Source organism: Phyllostomus discolor, chromosome 5 (assembly GCF_004126475.2).
Source record: "Phyllostomus discolor isolate MPI-MPIP mPhyDis1 chromosome 5, mPhyDis1.pri.v3, whole genome shotgun sequence".
Taxonomy (NCBI): Eukaryota; Metazoa; Chordata; class Mammalia; order Chiroptera; family Phyllostomidae; genus Phyllostomus; species Phyllostomus discolor.
In genome coordinates, this window is record NC_040907.2 from 74992778 (window position 1) to 75016852 (window position 24075).

The 24075-nt window shown below is 41.1% G+C and overlaps 2 long non-coding RNA genes across 4 annotated transcripts in view; one reads left to right on the top strand and one right to left on the bottom strand.

Moving 5' to 3' along the window:
• Window positions 1-24075, bottom strand: part of LOC118500703 — a 347021-nt gene that overhangs the window by 18644 nt on the left and 304302 nt on the right. The window lies entirely within an intron of this gene.
• LOC118500704 lies at window positions 13610-14258 on the top strand. Its single transcript, XR_004903283.1, has 2 exons — window positions 13610-13685; window positions 14137-14258. It is a non-coding gene; the product is annotated as an uncharacterized LOC118500704 (long non-coding RNA).

A 24075-nucleotide genomic window follows, 5' to 3' on the forward strand; every position in this document is an offset into this window, starting at 1 on the left:
CAGTCAAAAGAACACCAGGTGTTTACCTAGTATGAACTAAATTATAAGATTTTTCTCTCTTTAGATAAGATCTCCATTAAGAGTTCAGTTTCTATTGTATTATTCCCTTAGAGACACTGTAAATTTTATATTATAAGACAAAAACAGAAGCATGGGAAGCCCAGACACAAGTGCCCCGCCACTGTCCTGAGTCACAGAAGTGTTTATTGAATTTTACAACGTGGTCAGTGTGACTCTAAAGAACTGGTATCAGTTCACCTATGATACATGACGACTGGAAAGTGCAATAATGGCTCATGTGTATAGCAATTCTCGTAGGTAAGTAGGAGAGGTGTTTGAAAAACAGCTTTTTCAGGGTGTTGGACATCATTTAATACCCTTTCCAGCAACCATATGAGGTAAAGTAGCACATTCCCATTTCACACAGGAGGAAATGAAGACTCAGAAAAGTAACTTGCCCAAATTGACAAAGCTGGTGGTAAAGCTAAGATTCAAACCCAGTTCTTCCTCATCCCAAAGCTTCTATCTGTTCTTTCCTGAACTTCTGCAGAGCCCAGTCAAGCAGTGACTGTGGGGATGGGAGGAGAGTTCTCTGGTGGCAGCGGGCAGCCCCTGCCTTGCCACTCAGGACAGATACAGGGTACCTGTTACTCAGTTTTAGCCGATATTTATTCACTATGGGAGAATTCCCAATTCCAGCAAAGCCAGATCTAGGTTCAATGAAAAAACTAATGAGATTTTTATATAATTAAAAAAAATATTGGCAGTTAGTCACTTATTTTCCCAGGAAACACCACATAGCAGATGATGCCAGTGCAGTGGGAGAGTCCTGGAACAGAAAGCCACAGTGGCTTCTGTGAGAATTTGACAGGGTCAAGGTCATGGCCAGTGTCGGCGTTGAGGCTGTGGCTTGCAGAGGTAAAGCCAAGGCCAAGGTGCAGATCCCTGTCATCAAGCTGGGCCGCCTGGTCAAGGACATGAAGATCAAGTCCCTGCAGGAGATCTATCTCTTTTCCCTGCCCATTAGGAATCTGAGATCACTGACTTTTTCTTGGGGACATCCTTCAAGAACAAAGTTTTGAAGATTATGGCCATACAAAAGCAGCCACTCAGGCTAGAGGACCCTGTTCAAGGCATTTGTCACCATTGGGAACTACAATGGACGTGTTGATCTGAGTGTTAAGTACTCGAAGAAAGTAGTCCCTGCCATCCATGGGGCCATCATCCTGGCCAAGCTATTGTCCCTCTGCAGTGAGGCTACTGGGGAGACAAGATCGGCAAGCCCCACACCACCCCTTGCAAGGTGACTGCCACTGTGGCTCTGTGCTGGTGTGCCTCATCCCTGCACCCAGGGACAGTGGCATTGTCTCAGCCACCATGCCCAAGAAGCTGCTGCTGATGGCCAGTGTCAGTGACTGCTACACCTCGGCCAGGGGCTGCACTGCCACCCTGGGCAATTTCGCCAAGGCCACCTTTGATGCCATATCTAAGACCTACAGCTCTCTCACCTCCAACCTCTGGAAACAGACCATGTTTGCCAATTCTCTCACAGGGGTGCCCAACCTTTTGGCATCTCTGGGCCACACTGGAACATGAGTTGTCTTGCGCTACACATTAAATATATCACAACACTTAGTCACAGAAAAACTCATAATGTTTTAAGTAAATTTATGATTTTGTATTGGGCTGCATGCAGCCCACAGGCCACAGGTTAAACATCCCTGCCAGGAATTCACTGATCATCTAGTTAAGACTCACACCAGGATTTTTTTCCCCTATTTTTTTTCATTTTAATCATTGTTCAAGTACAGTTTTCTCCCTTTTACTCCCATTCCACCCAACCCTCCCCACTTTACACTAGGTTTTTGTGAAGAAGATCCAGGTTCCAATTGTGGTGGCCGTATAATTTTATACAAGACAAATAAAGTGAATTATACCTGTTAATAATAATAATATATAACATACGTATAATATATGATATTATATATGATATTTATACTGTCAGGGGGTTCTTCAAACACACACATACATACACATACACACACTGCCTTGTATGGGCAAACACAACACATGTATCAGCTAGATCAGGCTCTGTGGGCCATCAGTTTATGATGTCTGTCCTACGCCGCCTTGATTCCCATTCATTACATCCACCAGGAAGCCACAGTGTCGTCCAAGTCCAGCAGAGTCTTTATTAATTTTTATTAGGGTTCCATACACTTGGCAAATAAAAACACTCCTTGACGCTACAAATAGTTTCCACGGCAGAAGAGAGGCATACAGTTTAACAACAGAAGCATCTATCCGATCACATGTTCAGATGAACCTATAGATGAACAATAAAATACCATCACAACCACTGAGCAGGCAAGTCCAATAGCAGGGACGGCAGCCCCTAGGTTCAACGAGTCCCTGCTTTCCCAGACCTACAAACCAGTAAAAATTTCAAAAAGGTGTATCACTAAGGCAAAAAACACCTGCAGGAATCACTACCCTATAACCTTTCTTGTCCCTCTTTCCCCTTCAAGTGTGATGATTTGGCAGTTCTGGAACTCTTCCGAGAGGAGTCAAGACTCACTCTGCCAGCCCCAGCTGTTCAAAGCTCAGCCCAATCTGTTCCATACAGTTGGCTGTATTATAACAGTAATGTGACTGCAATTCACCTTCATTTGCTGCAAAGATCATTAACTATCCCTCAGAGAGATACAGCATTAAAGGAGGAGAGTGCCCGAGGCATGATAAATGGAAGTCTCTGGGTAGCATAGTTTAAAAAAGGTAAGGTGATGCCAGCGAGGCCACCTGACAGTTTCTATAGTCAGAGCAAAGGGAAGAAAACAAGGGCAGGAGGGGTGGGACGGCAGAAAGAGAAAAGCAAGCAAATGTGCCTGGCAAACATGTATGTTCAGGTAAAGGGAAAAAAGAGAGGACAAAAAGAAAAAACTGAAGTAAAGACAACAGGACACTTAAAATTAATCACAGCAGAGACATGATTCTACTTGTCTGATAGCTCAAACATTCTACTATGGAGAAAGAAGTAAATTTAGACAGAGAGAGAACAGCAAAAATGAATTACGGTCCTTACAGAAGAAAAATGTAATATTCTAGACAATTTTAGTAATATAAAATATGGCAAATTCAGTGCAATCTGTCTTGTATCTAAAACCAGATCCTGTATCTGACCTCCCATTCATAAAACTGCTGAATGACAGTGCTGAGAGGGTGTGTTTCTTAATTCAATTCATGCATTCAGTTATTAAAGTCTAATAAGGTCTCATTTGAATCTTGTTCTCCAACCACGCACTCGATCTTTCTACCCAATAAACCCACACTATGAAAGCACCCAGAGATCAGAGGAAATATCCCCTTCATAGAAAGTTCTGCATGTTACAGAAATACCTGGAAGTTCTTCAGGTGACAGTGAGAGCATCAAAATCAATACCTGCTCTGAGTTATAATTGTTTGTATTAATCTAAACCAAATCCCAGTCAATGACAGACAGATAATTGGTGGCTGAGAGGACATTGTACTGGAAGACCTTATTTCCTAAGAACTTACTTTCTTTTTCTGACTTACTACACAAAATTTTTAAAAACAAAACCAATAGGTCCACAACCTTCATCTTATTGTTTTAATCTTCTTTTTCCTTAAATGTATCTGTCAGTGGAACAGGGGTTCCCAACTGGAGGCAGTTTTGTCCTCCATGGCACTTGTTTGGTTGTACGCCATGGATATGGGTGCTACTGGCGATGAGCGGGCAGAGGCCAGGGTCCATAGCAGAGCCCCCTACAGTACAGAATTAACCAACTCCAAGTGGCCACAGTGCTGAGGCCGAGAAAGGCTGCCTGAGAGCTGTGCCAAGGGTTAAACTGCCTCTGTTGATATTCCATACGGTTTTCCAGAGCAGCAGAGCAGAGGGAGTGTCTGTATGACACCTTGCTATCATTGAAATACCTCCTTTCCACACAGTAGTTAACATTTAACAAAAATGAAAAGGAAGGCAAGGGGCAGAAATTTAAAACTAATTTAAAATTACAATAGAACCCTGGTAAATCCTATTATAGCACCAAACTTTGCATAAGGCTCCAACCAGTGATTTCATTACTAAAATGTCATAAAATAACTGCAGCAATCTCATTAAATTCACCTAGAAGGTGGCTTTAAAACATATGAGCCCAAAGACAGCAAAAAATAGGACTTACATGTGTATAAAGGGGAAAAACAGCCTCAACCACCTGTGCTGGACACACACACCCACACGTACCCGAACCAGAAGACTATATTAAAGCACTTATATTGGCTTTGGACAAAGGAACCCCACCTGGGTGGAGAAGACAGGGTTGGGATTTAACCCCTTCCTGAAAGAAGAGAGACAATCCACACAATCACACCTGGGGACTAATTGACATTCTTTGATGTATTCATCTGTCCTCAGCCCCAGAGCTCAGTGGAGTCATCCTAACATTTATAGAGCTTGGTAAAAGGCAATTTGCTGTGAGGTAATGCAGTGTAAGCTAAGGTCACATCCCAATATTGCCAAATAAACGGAACTGCCAAGGACCCTTTCCTGTTGCTCCAGCCCTCAGACTGGCGCGGTGGCTCACCTGGTTGGCTCTCTCCTTCCCACTGATCCTCACTCACTTGGGGTTTCAGTGTGTGCGGAAGGTTCAGGAAGGCCTGATGTGCTTGGGCTCTTTGGCTTTCCTGGATGCTTCCTGGCAGTCACACTTGGACTCAACAGCTCCCAGGAAGAAAAAAAAGCAAAAGGGAGGTGCAGTCTTTAACAAGGATAGAGCTGTGCCTTCCCAGCCCAAGGAGAACATGTCCTGCCCTGCCAGGATGGGGAAATCACTTTTGAAGTTGAGCCCGGGCCTCCCCAGTGCAGATCTTCCACCAGCCATTGTTCCGGTGCAGACTTCCACTCGACACACAGAGACACAATGACAAAGGAACTCATTCACTGACTATCGAACATCCACCATACACCAGGTCCTGGGAGCAAAACAGTCCAAAGCAATTTTACTTGAATGGACCTTTGGCATGGGGTGGGGGGAGGCTAAATGTTCCCTCTTACAAAGGGAATATAATATATAAATTTGGTTACAATTTATTAAATTGCCCATGTGTGACTGAAAGGAAAAACATGGCTCTAGTTTTGTTACGATCCTGACCATTGCACAGATGTAACCCCAAAGATGCCTTTTTAAACCACTGTTGATAGAATCTCTCTCCAGTGTGGTGGAGATAACAGCAGGTTATCAATTTCTGGTTTTAAAAATGAGAAAACTTAGGAGAAGGGAAACTGGATCATTTCTACTATAACCAGGTTGTTTAAAGAAATCTATACTAGACAATATACTTGTTCCACTGGAGTGTATTAAGAAACCAAAATCCTGTACAGTTCAATCCCGGAAGAAAAACAGCAGCATTCAGCAATGGGTACTGAAAGTATTTTGAAATCTTGGCAGAATTCTAGAAATTACTCAGTCAATGAAATTACGTTGAACAAAATCCTCATCCTACGTGTAATTATATTAAAGCTCCTGAAGCTTTCTTTCCTCAGAGCACTGTCCTCCAATCAAGGAAAGCTAGGGAGAGAAGAAAGGATGTAGGTATGCATGGGGCTAGACGAAGACAAAAAAGTGGGCAAAGGCCCACAGAAGTTATATCCATGTCCACAACTCAGCAGTACATTTTGTAAAATGGTAAGTCATTCATATACTTTTTTACTTATTAAACTCATTCAACACTACCTTGTTCATTAGATTTACTGAATAAATTATAAATATTAAATGAAAAAATGAATTATATAACAAAATGTGGGTTTTTGTTGCATACCAAGAATGTCTTCCCAAGTGAAATTTTCTGAAATGAATACAAAGTTGATCAGAACTCCAAACCATCTTCCAGTTTCCCTGAATCAGAACAATGAACAATGTATTCAATTGTACGTGTGTGTGTACACACATGCATTTATTTCCAGCATCATGCTATAAAGTTTTAGCGCTGTGTTCTTTTATCTTACACAGTCGTGTGTGGGACATCCAGCTGGTTTAACAGGAAAAGTTAACAGTTGGAATTAAGTTACTTAGCTGCAGCACACAGTGGCAGGAAAATTATTATTAAAGATAAATTTTCTGAATAAATATGGTAGACACAACATTTTTGTGAGTTCCCTTAGAGTATATGAATAAACTCTCAGTGGGTACCTGTCAATTTCAACCCTTCTATAGTTTGTGATGTTTGTGATTTATGACAAGAAAATCATTCATTTTCCTAATGATCATGAAGAAGCCTACTGAATTTTATATAATATAATTGAGAGACAGTAAGTCAAAACATATAAAATACCCTTCATAATTACCATACTCATCTACAAAGTTTCTTATAGGAACAAACTACTAAACATTGTGTTAGGCAGATTCACAAGTTGCCTGGGAATTGTAAGTTATTTAAACATGAGCATTTGGCTGTCTCCATATAAAACATGAATTAGCAAATTTAAGGTACAAAACTGAGGATCTCTTTCCACTGAAACGCCATGGGTTTTTTTTTTTTTTTGGCTCCCCCAAAAAGCTGAGAGAAGCTGGACCCAGACTCAGGAGGACCCATACCTCCTGAGAGAGGTATGGACCCAGAGGTAGTGGTAAAGAGTCACATCCCAATGGCATTGCAGAAAAATGAGAAAAATAAATATGAAAGTGTCATAGACACAAATGGCACAAAACCTTACATTCCATTGTGTCATAACAGGCGGCTTGGTTTCCCCACATTCCCCCTAATTCCTTGGCATAATTAAAGCCTGATTTGGAAAACACCTACATCTAATTCAAACCTATCAAGATAACTAGAAAAAAGTTAAAGAAACATAAATAAAAGCAGGAGCACCCAATTTTAGCCAGTAATAAATGAAGATTGGCTAGGGAGATCTCGGAGCCCTGTTGGTGGCATTTCAGTAACAGGTAAACTATGCTGGTGATAACGTTCAGTTTTCTAGCTGTGAGATGATGATAATTATTCCCATAGTCTGAGCTGTTGAGCACTCTAGTTTCCTGTGCCCTCCCTGCCCACCTCTGCCTGACCAGCTCTGCTATCATAGACTCAGCTCAAATATCTGCTGATAACCACAGGAGGAATTACTTCCTCCCTCCCTTGTGCTAATGTAGCACTTCTTAAACTGCATTGTGACTAGCTGAGTACCAGACAGTTTCTCCTCCCAGAATCCAAATGCCTTGAAGACAGTTTCAGATCTCATCTATTATGCCCATGGTCTGGCAAAGAGTCTGGCATATAGTAGGTGTTCAATAAACATCCCTTGAGTAAGTGTGCCAGTGAACAAAGAAGCATTTAAATGATCCCAAAGACTAAAACAAATGAACAAACAAAAGGCTAGAATGAAAAGAACCTAATTTTCATATTTCTGCCCTCCAGTCATTACACTTCAAAGGATTCTAAAGACAGGGTTGTTGTTTTTTTTCTTTAATAGAAAGGAAAGTATATTCCCAACTAGAAAAAGCTACACAATCCCTTGTAAATTATCACGAGGACATTGGATATTATAAATTACAGCTGTGAAATTCTAGTCCTTTGAAACTTATGTGGTGTCTCTTTTAGATCTCCTCTTTCATCTTTCCAAGATTTGTTTTTCCATCAGAGATAGAGTGGTTCAGGCTGAAGACCAAGATGATGCAGGAACACCTATGTGCAAAATCTCCCCCTCTTACCAAACATTGAGTTCCTATGCCCAGATGAAACTTTGATTTCCTGGGAAGATGCCCAGAACACTCTTCCTAACCCTTCCAGATGACTTAATCCCGCCCACCCTTGAGCTGTGCCTGGAGTTACATCTTACAACTACTTTCCTAAAAAGTGGGCACTCCATATAATTAATGAAAAAATAGGATAGGCTTGGAAATACATACACACAAAACTATTTCCCAAGTCAACTGAGGCCAAGTCAAGGTTCTCAGGGAGCCACAAGCGCTAATTCATCAGGCTAAGAAGCAGCATTGTAGAAAGGCTGTGGAGTCAGAGGACTTGGATTTGAAACCACACCAGCTTTGGGACCTCGGCAAGTTCTGAATTCTACTGTGCCTCAACCTCTTCAACTGTAAATGGAAAAATAATGGTGCTGACCCCACAGGAGCATTGTATGGAGAAAAAAGTTAACACAGATAAAGCAAACAGGCATCTGTGGCTCACATTAAGTGTTAATAATAGAGTTACTGCTATAAGGTCATTTTCATATGTTCTAGTCTTTTAAATGATTACTTAGTACAATATTCCAGATGATGAGGAAATGCCCCTCCTGAGCAAATCTCTGCCACAAAGACACTGCCATTGTAAGCATTTGGCAAGGACAACCTGATCCTAAAATATTATGTTCCTATAGGGTACGAAATCATGAATGTTTTAAAAGGAAATACAGTGTAGTATTGGTTTTACCACAACCCATATGACTGCCCAGAAAATGTCTTTTTTCACCCCATATAACAAAGTTACTAGCAATGAGTGTTGGACCAGGTTACTTGGCTCTGCCAGCTAGCTTCTTATCTGTCCAACGAGATTAGTCATTGTCACGATCATCTTCACCATAACTAATGCTTTTGATAAAACTTAAATCATGTATAAATAAGCATCTAATATACAGAAGATCCAGGCAATCTTGCTATATTTTTATTCCTCCCAATTTCTATTTAAATCTGTGAACTTGCATCAGTTTTTCAAGTTTTTCAAGTAAAGATTCTCTTGTTATTTTCTCTCCCTTTCACACTGAATCAGGTCCAAATGGGGTGGGGGAGCTAAAGAAAGCAAAAAACCTTTTTGTTTCTGTAAAACCCAATTACACATTCCTGATGAATGTGTTCCCTATTTCCTTCAGCCAAGAATATCTGCTGCAAAAAGTATGTGAGGGGGGAAAGAAAGTATGCAAGGGGCCAAGGAAGGGTGAACGGTTATCACAAAGCTGCAGAGAAGGCAGATGATGGAATATGCAATGTTAGTAACAACTCAGTAGTAAAAATGATAGTGACCTCTATCTCCTGACTTTGAACTTAGCAGACAAAGGGCAATAAAAGTATAATATAATGCTCATTTTTCACTTTGAAAGCAGATGGTAAGCAGTATCTGAGAACACTGAATTGTATACCCTCCCAGATATTTCTGCAGGATTAGATAAGACCAAAAAATATACTTCTGAGCATATAAGTAATCCAATAAAATCAGATTTTATGTTCTCTCTCCTTTTCCTAACTGAGCAATATATAAAACCAAAGATTGAACATAAATGCCAAAAAGATTTATGCATAGCCTTTTTAATGTATTAACTTGTAAATGGTTCATTTGTGCCCTAAACCTATTATTAAACTATTAAACTTATCTTTTTTGTGGACAAAGTGTTTTGACATTAGATAATAGGCAGAAAGGAATTTACCACCAAATAGAAAACAAGAAAAAGGAGTATTTCCTAAATTCCTAATATCCTATGTTCATATACTACAAATCCAATTTAGGTACAATAAGTAGTTCAGGGAATGGACCTAAATTCTGATCCTACGTGATATTTACTTAGCTAGTATCACAGATGAAAACAAAAGTCAATATGTTTATTATTGATTTTAGCCCTTAGAAGACTCAGATTCAGAGGGGTGATGTGATGTGACAAAGTTCACACAGCTAATAAATGCAGCATAGGAATCTGAGTCCAGCGCTCTCTAAATCCCCCAGGTCGCTCATCGCATAAACCTTGGCCCTTCTGAGAATATACATTCCCAAAGGAGAGTTGTGGAGGCCACACCTGGAGGGGCAGATTGAAGTCAACTAGCGATGGTCCTTGCGTGTTTGCTTCTTATTCAGTAGGTATAAGGGGACACTCAGATTGTGTACTTGGAAAATGCCATGTTGAAGAGGAACAGAAATATTATTGTTACAGCCAGATAAAACTTTAAGAAAAGAACTGAAACCTTTCCTCTAACAATGCTTTCGGATCAGCTGCTGGTCTCCGATTAACAGGTTCAGATACGCTGTTTAGTGAAAGATGGATCAACACATCACACAGTTTTCATGATTATCTCCTATATCTGGACCATGCCTCCAAAAGCCACTTTCCTATATTATGAAAATCCAAGGCCAGCTTTTAGGAAAACTGCTAAATGCATAAAAAACAAGTGACATAATCCAAAATAGATAACAATTTTAAGAAGAACAAAAAAATTGAAGGACTAACACTACCTAACTTCAAGACTTATTATAAAGCTACAGTAATCAAGAGTGTGGTTATCGGTAAAGAAAAAGACCAATGGAGCAAGTTAAAAAGAAAAAGACTGCATAAACATAGTCACCTTGTTGTTGGCAAAGAGGTGGGATGACGTAATAAAGCATGGACAGCTTTTTTAACAAGTGGTGCTGGAACAACTGAACATTTGCAGGCAAAAGTTAATCCAGACACACACCTTATACCCTCACAAAAATTATCTCAAAGTGCATCACAGACCTAAATGGAAAACACAAAACTAAAAAACTCCTAGAAGTTAACAGAATAAAATCTGGGTGAACTTGGTTCAACACAAAATATATTCATAGACAACGAAGCTCCATGAGATCCTATACTAAAACAAACTATTTCAGGTGAAGGACAATAACAGGTAAAGGGAGGCTATAAATGAGTGGTCGGTATAAGCATTTGTTTAAAGGATATACTTGTATACATAGGTAGAAAACTGAAACAGCTTAAAAAAATACTCACTGCTGGTGAGCCCTAGTTAGAATAGAGTAATATGCGCTAGCCCCTGACAAGTGTAAACTGAGTCACTCTGGTTTATGCCAATCTGGAATGTGAAGAGATAGCCCAGAACACTACTATCAGGGCATATGTATGCCTAGCTTGCAATCCAGATTAGACAAAAAGTAAGAGAAAAAGTTCCCACATGATGTTGTATGTAAGAGATATTATTTATGTTGGAAAGCTATAACAAGGTTAGACACAGCTTCATTCAGCTGACCCAATACCAATGCAAAGCTATTGCCTTAAATGGCTTCGTGTGAGGCTCATTGGACCCAACTATAAGTTTACAAATATGGCAAGATCAAGAACAGCCTGGTTCATTGTTCATACAGCTTTCTGAGGAATAAATATAAAACTTTCTAAGGGAACATTTCTATCTTCCAACTGTAGTTTTGTTGGCTTTCATAAGCATCTAGATAATTTTTCTAACTTTCTTCTGAAAGGAATCCATAAACTTTCAACAGAGGTTTATGTTAAAGAAAAGCATCTGAATACTGGCCAAGGTTGAGACTCAGATTTGAGAAAGGCAATTAAAATCCTTGTCTTCTAATAAATTCTGATCTGATGATTGCATTTTTAAAGATTTCAAAAGTGATTCCTAAAGGAATACTAGTTGTGAACTCAGCTTTTCAGATTTTTTAATTATATATAGTATCCTTTCCAAAGGCCCAATAAAAGAGATGACACCATGTCTTTTTTTGCTTCTCAGTTTCTTCTGTTGCTTTTATGAGAACTGTCCCTGACCAGTTTCTCCCACTCAGTAGGGAAGACGAGTCAGAGTCATGGAAAACTTTTTATTTTCTCTCCAGTGTGCTCTGAGTGTTGAGCATGTGAATGGCAATGACCAACCTCGAATAACATGTGATATGGTAATATAAAATGCAAACACTGTAATCCTTAATAAGATAAACAATAATCAGAAGTACTGAACTTAAAAACAGAATCACAACACTCAGAGAAGTCTTCATGAAAATTCAGTCTAAAATCTTATTTTATAAATTGAAATATAAAATAATTTTATATTTGGATATGAGATCCACAAAAATGAAGTTACTCTATCATCTTTACAATTCTAGTTAGTGGCAAAGTCAAGACTAGATCCCCAATCTTGACTCCTATTCCTTTTTATTACATTACTGGAATGGATGTTTATACTATATCTAGCATTTTTAATTAGATTACCAATTCTCTTCTTTCTCATGGTTGGATATAAATAGCTTGTTTTCAGAATTCATAAAGATTCCTGGTATCACAGATTGAGTCCTTGGGGCGAGGCTAGGAACACGCCCTAGGAGAGCTGAGGGCGCTGGCTGTTGTGGTGGAGCCCATAGGGAGATGCCACGTGTACTGCGTGACACTCTGAAAAGGTGACTCTCCAATACTCTGAACCAAAACCAGTTGAGAGAGCAAGATGATGTTCAACCCACTCTTCAGTGAAGTGATGGAGGAAAAAAGGTGACACTATTTGAAAAGAGATATTCCTGCTAACTTAGAATAAGGCAAGGGTGGTGAAAGGCAGAGACAGATTTCTTTATGTAAGTTCCAGATAGAATAGAAACTTGGAGCAGAGATATTGCAAAAGCCCTGAGCTCACCAGCTAAAGGAACCTGCCACTGTTCCACTGCTCCCTCCAAACTTCCAAAGTTTCTTCCCTCAGCTACCAATGTAAAAGAGGCCAGTATTGAGAAGAAGGAAATTCCCAGCTCCTACAGTTTATGAAGATTGAAACTGGTGATAAAGGATTGCAAAAAAAAAAAAAAAAAAAACACAGAGAAAATTTATTTTATTCTCCCTGGTCAAAACTAGGTGAATATCCCCAATTGACCATCTGGGTTGGGAAAAGGGAAGCAAAAAGATACAGATATGAATATGAATCTTGCTTTTATTGATGTTTGCCTTATCAACAGCAACTTTTGGGGCTGGGGCAATGATTACTGATGAAGGTCAAGTATTGAAGACTGTTGGTTTACAGTCCACTCTTGATAATTTAGGGTGAATGATATAAAATAATTGCTCAGGCTACTGATTGTGTGCACCTGCTCTTCCCCTCTATCAGGTGAGACAAAGAGACACAAAGAATATCCAACAGATTACAAACTGTCCCATATATCACACCTGATCTAACAGAACCACCACAAAAAATACTGTAAATATCTCCATTTGACAAATGATGAAAGGAGAACTCAGGAATTACAGAAATATCCCAGTGATCACTAGAAAACTGGAAGAGGCTGACTTTCAATCCACAGTTCCTGACTCCAGGTACCACGGACCATGGCCCCGACTCTTACACCTTATCTGTCCTACTCTTCCATCCTTTGCTTACCATACATTTACAGAGCTGAGGAGTAGAAGAGGTTTTTAAATATTGGGCTTTAGTTTGTAGATTCGATTCTCCATGTTCTTTCTACCCCAAAATTATTGCTAAAAATGTAGAGTAGGTTTTATATATCTCTTGGGTCTTTGGAAGAACAAACAACCTAATTTTCAGAAATAAAACGGATTTGATTTAACGTACCTGGTGGGGGAGAGGCAGGTGGAGGCTAGCAGTTTTCTCCAACCCTGTTCTAGAATCAAGACAGCCAAATCCACAATGGCAACGTTAATCCTACCTTCCAGTCAAATAAATAATGTCTTCTAAGTTAATCTTGATATAAGCAAGAAAAAAAGAATGGACTCAAGATCATTTCATGGATGTTGGGGAAAGACACCACCTGTTTATTGAAAGTTAGTGTTTTGAGTTCCACACAGACTTCGGGAAAATTGACATAAATCCTTCTGAAAGCAGAATTAGTAATCCAAAGTAATAATATTCTTTCTCCTCGCAAAGAAAACAATCTTTGGGTAATTGGGATTTGAGAAGAATGGTGTAGCTTTCTGGATCTTGTGCCATTGTGGACAAGCGGTAATTAGCATTCACTGTTAAAATTATGAAGCAATCCTTTTGCTATGTTATTCAAAAGCCTTGACTCCCTATTTTCAGATTAAAATGAAGACTAAGAGACTGAACTTGAACCATGTCTGAATGTCTGTGGCCTGTTTTCCCCACAACCAACAACCTTACTTAAACTCCCAACTTTTAAACTGCTAAAACCATGGAAACATTAATAATGACCCTCCTTCATTAAACCTCAACTTCCCCTCCCACTTGTACTTCGGACCAGCTCACTCACTTCAAAGCAAGCAACGGCATCCTGTTCAGTTACTCAGTAGGACCTCTGTATCTTCACCCAACACCTTCGACCGAAAGAAAACCAAAAGCCACAAAAAAATTCATGATCTCCACATTCCTCCTAGTCCAGTGACAGCAATTATGTAAGCCCCATTTTTTTATTTTATTTTTTTTTATTTTTCAGTTGCCATGGGAAAGACTGTTTGGTCAACCCCATCTGCAAGCAGTAATTACTGGCCTTTCCCATACAACACACCACACACCTGCAAGGATGTGAAGAAAAAAATACATAATTAAAGAATTTTTGAAAGAGGCCAAGCAAGTGTTAACCAAACAATGTATTGCTTTGCTACTGGCAGACATAAACAAGGGCAGCTGTATATTGCCAGTTAAACTCAGCATTCAGTTTAAGTATTAATAATAGCAATTGATATGTTCTCATAATTTAATATTTGTTAGGCACAATGGACTAAACACTTTAAAAATGAATCTCTTTAAAAATAAATTTATAATTCCAACTTTACAGAAAATTAATGAGGTTAAGAGAGGTTGAATAACTCACACAGGGCTAATTAGTGGTGGAGCCAGGATTCAAACCCGTATCCCACAATCTTGCTGCACTGGCTTGTCACTGGTGGTGGTGCCTGACCACACAGCCTGCTATAACTCCAGCTAGCTGCCAATCTGGCCCCCTGACCAGGGACAGAACTACCATTGAAGGGACTCGAACTGTCACTCATCCCCATCTCCTAAAGCTAAGCAAAAGGCAAAATACTTTTGGTACCAAAATGTATATGACGACAGGTCACAGCAGTGACCCCGATTCCCTTTCATTACTCCAATGCAAATTAAGTATGCATGTGTGATATTCAAACCATGTGACCTTCTCCACTGCCTTAATCTTTTCATTGCCTGGAGTTAACTTCTTAATGTAATGGTTCTTGTTAATAAACATGCTATCTGCTAAAGTACATGACAAAGCTAGCTTTAAATTTTAGCAGATTTGTGAGTTTGGAGTAATGATAAGAACAGGAGATGTTCTGCTTTCATTTATTTTATTTTCCTGGGAGAAGAAATACTTTACTTTGGCCTCTTTGTTAGTTTAGGTAATTATTGAGATTCTCGTAATCTTTACACTGCGGATCTGATTCCTAAAGGTGGTATAAGCAAGTCCCAAAGAAATTTATGTTAACAGTGGGAAGTTTAAAATATGATGAAAAGAGACTGGGTGGTGTCAGAAGTAGAGCCTTAGAGGAGGCTGGCAGTATTCATTATTCCAACGTTTACCATGTCAACACACACTAGCACGGTCTTTGGAAGGCAGACTCACCCTGCCCACCTTGGTCCCCCATGTCCCTCCACTGCACATATCATAGAAGAATCTAGGCCGTGTGGGGCTCCAAGGCCTCCTCTTCTTCCTCAGCACTCAGAGGAGCCTGTCCGGCAGTCACAGTGCTGCCTCAAGAGTTCGGTAAGACTTTGGCTCCCGTCCCTTGGCCTCATCTGACCTTGTCTCTCTGCCATATCACTCATCTCCTGCAAAGGAACATATTTCCAAGCCTCTTCCACATCAGCAGTAGGAAAGGAATTTTGAGTCTTTGAGTGTTAAGTAAACTGGGTGGAAAAAAAAGTCCAGCCTGGCTTCCTTAGGAGGGAGATGAGATGGAGGGCGAGGGAAATACAATGATATACTTTCACTTTGCCAAATTCCCATCTTTTTTTTTTTTTGGCCTTGGGCAATGCCAGAAGAGAGAGCCAAAAGGAGGTGGGAGGATAAGTGGAAACAGCTCCTCCTCTTCCCTTGTGCTTCCTGGCTGGCTCTCTGTAAACACGTCTTGGCCACCCTTCCCCACGTGGGGAGCCGGGGAGATGCACAGGCTTGCCTCACTGCAGCTCCCATCCACGGCATCGGCAGAGGTGCCGCTGTGGCTCCCTGGAACCTGGGCAGGAAGGGTGGTCAGCATGGAGGGTGGTCAGCGTAGTGACAGGGTAGATTCAGGGAAGCCTGTCCAAGGACAGCCACCTTTCTGTTAACAACTAGAGGTCTTGGGGTTGCTTCCCAGAGGTGAGGGCAAGGGTGTTCAGACAAAGAAAAAAATCAAAGTGTTTTCTTCCTTCCCTTCTCTCAGCACCACACATCTAACCTTCCCCTAGGCACTGCAGCTCAAAGGGCTGAGGTGGTGAACCTGGCCCCCACTGCCCGGAGGAGAGGTGAGGGATCCCACCTGCGGGAATGAGCAGGAGAGCAGTGAGATTGTGGTGCCGGAATAGACCCAGGGACAGCGCAGAGCATATAATTAAATATAAACTTGCCAGCAGCTCTCTTAACACAGGAGGCGGAAAGTTAACATCTGATGAACTGGGGCCCGTGCCAAACACCAGCTCAGTGCCCTCCCCACGGGGGACTAGTTCAAAGGAATGAGGTCTAGCCATGGCAGAACAACCCAAGTCAACGGCAGGGAGCCCCTCTTCTGGGCGACTGTAGCACTGTGCACATCTCGTCCACAAGCCCTCAACACCATCATTAGCGCTTTCCTGACATATCTTGCCCACTAGGCAGAGCTGAGGGCTGACCCTCTCTGGACTTCATGTGTCCTTGGCTAAACAGGCTAGGTCTGCACTGTCTAAGAGCTGGCCACTAGAAACATGTGGCTCTTGAGCACTTGAAATGTGGCCAATCCAAATCGAGAAGTGCTATAAATTTAAAATGAGCACCAGATTACAAAGACTTCAGATGAAAAATAAAGTAAACTTTCTCTGTTTTTTATATTCATTACACATTGACATGACAATATTTTGGGTACATCTGGTTCATTGAAATATATTGTTAAAATTAATTTCACCTGTTTTTCAACATGGATACTAGAAAATATGTATCATCAAATGTATGGCCTGCATTATATTTCTACTGGACAGAACTGTTCTGGGTATTTCACTAATGCTCATGAATGAGCCAATAATGCTGATCTTAACACTTTAAGATCAGTCTTAGTATTTTTAAATCCACACAGAAATAGTGAATAGAAATGCCTAAAAAAAAGTAAGGCATCATTGCTTTTTTGAAATAACTTTGTATCTGGAGCTACATTTCATTCTGAGTCATTTGCTGTGAGAAAATGCTTACTAATTACCCAGGACTCCAAAAGGATGAGAGGGCGACAGAGTGTCGGCCAGGCCACACCGCGGAGGCCAGAGTCGCCCTCCACTCCCATGGTGGAGACAGCACAGCAGCAGAGCAGGCACACACACTTCCAAGCACACAAGGGGTTGTCAGAGGGGATAAAACAACTGGTCTGGGAATCCCACAGTTTTCCAAGCTTCTCTCCATTCTAAACGTAACTATTGTCTCAGTCCATCTGTTTGCTTTTAATGTGTTCTTTAAAATTATTTTAAGAAACTTCATTGCAAATCAAAATCTATATGATTTATCACCTTATACACATCAAGATAGCCACCATTATAAACATTAAAATAGGAAAATGACAAGTGTTGGTGAGGTTGTGGAGAAACTGGAACCCTTGTGCACTGTTGGAGGGAACGTAAAATGACTCAGCAGCTATGGCAAACAGTATGGGGGTTTCTCAAAAAGTTAAACATGAAATACCACATGATCTAGTAATTCCAATTCTCGAAGTGATATTTGCACACTCATATTCACTGCAGCATTATTCACAATAGCCAAGAAGCGGAAGCAGCCCCCATGTCCACTGGCAGATGTCTGGATAGACAAAGTGGGGCACGGACAAGGGACAGTTGCTCAGCCTTGACAAAGGAAAACCTGCCATATGCTACAAAATACATGAATCTGGAGGACATAATGCCCAGTGAAATAAGGAAATCACAAAGGGACAAACACTGTATAATCCCACTGATGTGAGGTCCCTAGAGTAATCAAACCCACAGAGACAGAAAGTGGAATGATGGTTGCCAGGGCCTGGGGCCGGGGGACGTGGAGTTCCTGCTCAGTGGGTACACAGCTACAGGGCTACCACATGAGCCTGTATAGGCAGTTGTGGCACAATAATGTGAATATACTTAACAGTGCTGAATTGTTCACTTAAATATGGTTCAAGTGGTAAATTTTCTGTTTTGCTTTTATACCACATTATAAAGGGGGAGAAATGCATACAACAGGGTCTATTTCACTGCTGGTGAAGAATCCACAATGAAGACCCTGATTCAGTCTAACATCTTCTCATCTTCACCATAGTAAAAGAGAAAATGAGCTCAAACAGATATTTACACACCAATGTTTATAGCAGCATTATTCAAAATAGCTAAAGGTGGAAACAATCCAAATGCCCATCGGCAGAGAAGCAGATAAAGAAAATGTACTCTATACATACCATGGAATATATTATTCAGCCTTAAAAAGGATGGAAATTCAGCCCTGGCTGGCGTAGCTCAGTGGATTGAGCACGGGCTGGGAACCAAAGTGTCCCAGGTTTGATTCCCAGTCAGGGTACATGCCTGGGTTGCAGGCCATAACCCCCAGCAACCGCACATTGATGTTTCTCTCCCTCTCTCTCTCCCTCCCTCCCTCCCTCTCTCCCTCTCTCTCTCTCTCTCTCTCTCTCTCTCTCTCTCTCCCTCCCTCCCTTCCCTCTCTAAAAATACATAAATAAAATATTTTAAAAAAAAAGGATGGAAATTCTACAACATGACCCCTGAAAACATTACACTAAATAAAATAAGCCTGTCACAAAGGGGCAAATACTGCATGATCCCAGTACTACGAAGTATCTCAAGCAGTCAAATTCACAAAAACTGAAAGAAGAACGGTAGTCAGGGTGGTGGGAGGCAGGGCTGGGAGTCACCATCTAGAAGCTAGACAGTTTCATGCTGGGAAGATGAAAAAGTTCTGGAAATGAATGGTGGTGATGGTTGTATGATAAAGTGACTAAAAAATGGTTAAAATGATACATTTTATGTCATGTATATTTCAACACAATAAAAAATATGGGACAAGAGAGGAAGGGTGAGGAGATGAGAAGCCAGTGGTGTCGGGAAGGTTAGAATGGTCCTCACACCATCGAACAGGAATTCACATGCATCCCCACCTGACTACCTTGAAATATTGTTGGAACATCACTGCTCTCTACACCAGACAGGCTCTGTGATGACATTCTGTCTTCTACTACATGACAACCTTTGCATTTCGCTGCTTGAACTTGCAGTGGGATTCAAAAAACAGACAACTGCACATGTACAAATGACGGAAAGAGAGGGAGAAGGTATGTGCACACACTACTTTTGGTAAGAGTTACCTAATCAACCAGTCATATTCTTAGCCTGTGTCTACCCTCACCTATGCCAAAGTCAGTAACAACAAAAATTAGCAATACTGATGCCAAGAGTATTCTTTCAGATACTGTAAATGTTCTTTATAAAAGATCTAGCAAGGTAATAAGAACAATAGCTATTATGTGGCAAGCACTGTACAAAGCACTTCAAAAATTACAGTATTTTTGACAGCAACCTTACATCATGAAGATCATTTTACCAATGAAGAAACTGAGGTTGAGAAAATCATTTGTCCAAGAACACCAGGGACGTGATGGAATTTTTCCCTCAGGTCGGATCGACTCCAAGCTGGAGCCCCTGGCTGCTGGCAGCGAGGGCACACTTTGTAAATGAAGGCATCTAAACAAGGGGACTGTTGACAAATTAGAGGGCATGGAAGAACAAGTGGGGTGAGGCAGGGCAGGCACTGGCTGGCTAATCCCACTGCCGAGACCTGTGTGGCACCCAACTACACCCATGCAAGGCTTGAAACATACCATTTCAGGAGCACTGATTACCATTACAGTTTGAAAGGGATTTTTTTTTAATTTCTAAAAGTCTGCCTCATAAACAGGAATCAAGAGAAAATGACGACCTATGCAGGAGAAATTCTGGGTAGAGAAGAAGGTTAATAATAATCTACTCTCTGGCAGTGCTCTTCTCCATGTGACATATTAAAGGAGCTATACTAGAGGAAAAGAAAATATCAGAGGAAACACAGAAATGTATTCCAGACAGTGTACCAACTCTTCATGAGTAATAATTTCCACAAAATAATTTGTGCTTTCTAAAATATTATACTTCATATAAAAGGCAAGCCAAGGTTTCAGTGTCATCAGAGGACTGGATTCTTATTAGAGAGCTTTAATTGACATTTTGCCTAAAACCAGGTTACAGTCCTAAGGTGGAGCTCAGATGATTGGACAATTCAGTGAAAATGGGACAGAAAACTCACTAAGGAACAACAGCTTTCTGCATCCGTTCACTCATTTCCCATCTCACCCGGAAATCCAGACAATTACCTTCTGACACATCATAAGAGCAAAGCCTTTGCTTCCAGGAGAGGCTTAAATTCACACACTTTTCCGTTTGCTCAGTTCTTCCCACGACAGGTATTATCTTCTGAAATCCCCAAGCCTCTACCCCTGACACACGGTTTTCTTACACATGACACTGCCCTCCCTCTCATCTATCTGTATTCATTTTTAAGTGCCTGGCAAACACAAGAAGGGGAAACAAAGGGCAAATGCCAGTCTGTGACCTCTGTCTGGACTTAGCCAAGCATGATGTGTGAATCAGGTATGTGGAATGGAGGTTTCCATGGCAACGAGACTTCAAGGCAGGCAGGGGAGTCACATATTCTTTCTACCAAGGTAATAGAAGCACTGAGGCCACCTGAGGGGGGACACAGAAAGTTCAGAGTTCTCCGGTGACTGTAAGGACCTAGGTCCTCATTGTCTCCTCCCCTACCCTCCACTGCTCTTTGAAATAATCTACCATCCCTCTTTTGGGAGGAAAGGGAGGGAAAAATTAAAGAAGTAGTCTCTAAAGGGAGTTGCTTATGCAAAAAATGTAGAAAGGACTACAAGAGAAAAGTGCTTTCTTTGCACAGAGAAAAGCATCTCTACTAGTCAAAAGATTCAGCTACCCTGACCCCCACGCTTCCATTTTCACGAAGCTTCTTTGCTTTACTTTGCAACATGGTCTTATTGGTGAACCAGCTCATAATGAAAAGCTCTTGAACTACATTTTGTGTTTTACAGATTTTTTAAAAATTATATTTGCTGTCCATAAATACTTTAACATTATTCTAAACTTTTAAAAATATATATTAAAAAAAAAACAAACCAAACAGCTTGCTCTTTTAGACCCAGGACTTGGGGACAAAGAAAAAAGTACACAATTTCAATATCATCAAAATTGGCCTTGGTTATCTGGCTGGATAAAGGTAGTCTGAAAATGAGGTCTATGATGACATTATGGCTTTTTAAGCTGTTTTTCTAACTTGAGACCCAAACCATGTGAGACAGCAAACTCCACTCTGCACTTTCCATCTTGTTTAGCTCTGCTCTAGAAAAGCCCTTTTGAGTCCTTCAGATTACCCCTGAGACTGATCAAGAGAATCACTGTGTGTTACCTCTGCTAATGGCTCTACTTGACCAGATCATCCTTCCCCCCGCACCAGAGAAACCTTCCCACACAGGCTCCAAACCCTTCAGATGGCTCCTCATTGGACTGAGAACTGCAAACCTCTCATCGTAGTTTCCAAAACACACATGGTGTGGCCTCTGCCTACCTCTTTAGTTTTACCTTCTGCCATTCTCCAGTTTGCACTCCATATTCCTGGCAAATTCAACTATTCTTAATTTCCCAAATTTACCATTATCCTCTCTCATCTTCGGCCCTTGATGCTACTGATTCAGGGTGGGTGGGAGGCAGTAGGAACCAATACTTAGCCCTTCCTCAATATCTCAATTCAGATATCACTTATTCTAGGAAGTGTTAGTCCTTGCAACAATTTCAGCTTTCAAGTCCTTCTCAGTACAACCGCAGCACCCAGGCTTCCCCAACACCGAGTCCTCACGCAGGACTTTAACTGCCAGCTTCATGCCTGTGACCCCATCCGACTCGAAGCAGGGGCAAGAAGTGTGCCTTGTTCAACTTTGCATTATCCTGGGGCCAAGCACATAGGAGGTGGTCAGGCAAGATTGACCAAAACTACTGAATGAGTGAAGGAACGCATGAATGAAGAGAGGCGGCCTGTATGGCAGGCATGGTGTGATTGATCACCAAGGGACTGACCACATCTGGGCTCGAGCCTTCCAATCCACTTCTGCTGCTTGCTTGTTTTGTGGCTTCAGCGAACCTCTGATTCCTGCTTTTCAATTGATGTAGCAAGGCCTGCCCACGATTATTGTAAGCGTCACATGAGATAGTTTTTGTGAAATTCTCTGTGAACCTTTTAGTAGGTCTGAATAGAATAGTATAGAATATCATTCCCAGAAGGAGCTAAATATGAAAGAGGAGAAAGGAGACATGCTCTGAGAAGCATAATTAGTGCAGGGATGGCAGCAGGCAGGAACCTGGAGATGAAAACTGAGGGGCTACAGACATTTGTGGTATGCTTCCACATAGAGCACAGACGGGCTTCTTTTTTTCCTTCAAACTATGAAAGTTTATTTATATAGTCACAGAGGTAGGAGAACTGAGCAGTAGAAGAAATGGGCTCAGGAAACAAGCTACAAGGGCAAAAGAAGGGCCCTGGAGCTTAGGAGAGAGGAAGATAAAGGTAGTGCACCTGGGGGAAGAGAGGGATGGAGAAAGGTGTGGGCGTGCTCCTGGGAGGGACAGTGCCCACTTCTTCCTGAGAGATAAGTTCTCCTCTTGCCCATTTTAGGCCTAGACATTCTTATGATCCTCAATTTCCCACTTATATACCATGTTCAATTCCACCAAATACTACTATTAAACAGTTCTTGGACCTTTGTTTACTATCATTCCAACTGTTAAATACCCTCTCTTTCTCCATGCTCCCATACAAATCTTACCAATACTTCAATATCCATAATCACCTGTACTTATAATACATTTCTTGAATAAAGAACTCACAGCCCTCTCCTTCCTCCTGATCTCATAGTGCACCAAGGGTCACAAATATAGTGACCCATATTTCACTCTTCGGTGGTTTATCTCTAAATCCTTCACACATACAAGCCACGTCCTTTCTAAAATGTGGGGAGGACCTCACATGTCAGAAGAGCCAAGTCTGGGTTGAAAACATGGGGATTTGCCTGAGAAGGTGAGAGGTAAGAAGTGTACTAAGAATTAGAAAATGACATGGACTAGCCTGCCAAGAAAACAAAAATATACAATGAGAGACGAGAAAATTAGATAGTTAGCCAGTTTCTGAACATCAAGATTCTGTGGTAGTTGAATGTGACACATTATGATTAGGGCATCAGATAATGTTTCAGAGAGAGGGGTGCAAGTAGGGGGCATGGTTTCCCAAATAAATATACCAAGTGATTCTTTATCCTGAAGAAGAAAACCAGTGAGAAAGAGAATGGAAACCAGATGGAAGAAGAACCACCAATGATCAATCAACCACATTTTGCTGAGCACTCAGGTGTCCCATGCATGGGAGACTGTTCCAGGAGTGTTTGGGGTGTGCAAGGTGGGAAGGTAGTCGGCAGAGAACGCAACAACAGCATCTGTGCTCATGAGGCCTAGCAGTCAGCGTAGGATGATGAGCATACAGTGATGGCAGGACAACTAGAGGTTTAAATTAGTGTTTGAAAAGCACAAATAGAGCACTGTAGACAGAGTAAGGACAGATCACCGCAGGCTGACGTTTTTGGGGAGATTTTTCTGAAAAACAAGACCTAAATGCTCTTTTTTTCTCCTTTTCTTTTTCATTGAATTTATTGGAGGGGACGTTGGTTAATGAAATTATATAGCTTTCACATGTACAATTCTGCATCATCTGTGTATTACATTGTGTGGTCACCACCACAAGTCAAGTCTCTTCCCATCATCATTTATCCTGCCATTACCCTCTTCTACCTTTCCCTCTGGTGATCACTATACTGTTGCTTGTGTCTATGAGTTGTTGTTGTTGTTGCTTAATCCCTTCCCTTTTTCACCCAGCCCACCAACTCCACTCTCCTATGATGTCAGTCACTCTGTTCTCTGTTTAGGGATCTATCTCTATTTTGTTTATTAGTTTATTTTGTTCACTAGGTTTCACATATGAGAGAAATCATATGGTATTTCTCTTTCTCTGCCTGGCTTATTTCACTTAGCATGATGTTCTCCAGGTCCATCCATGCTGTTGTCAAGG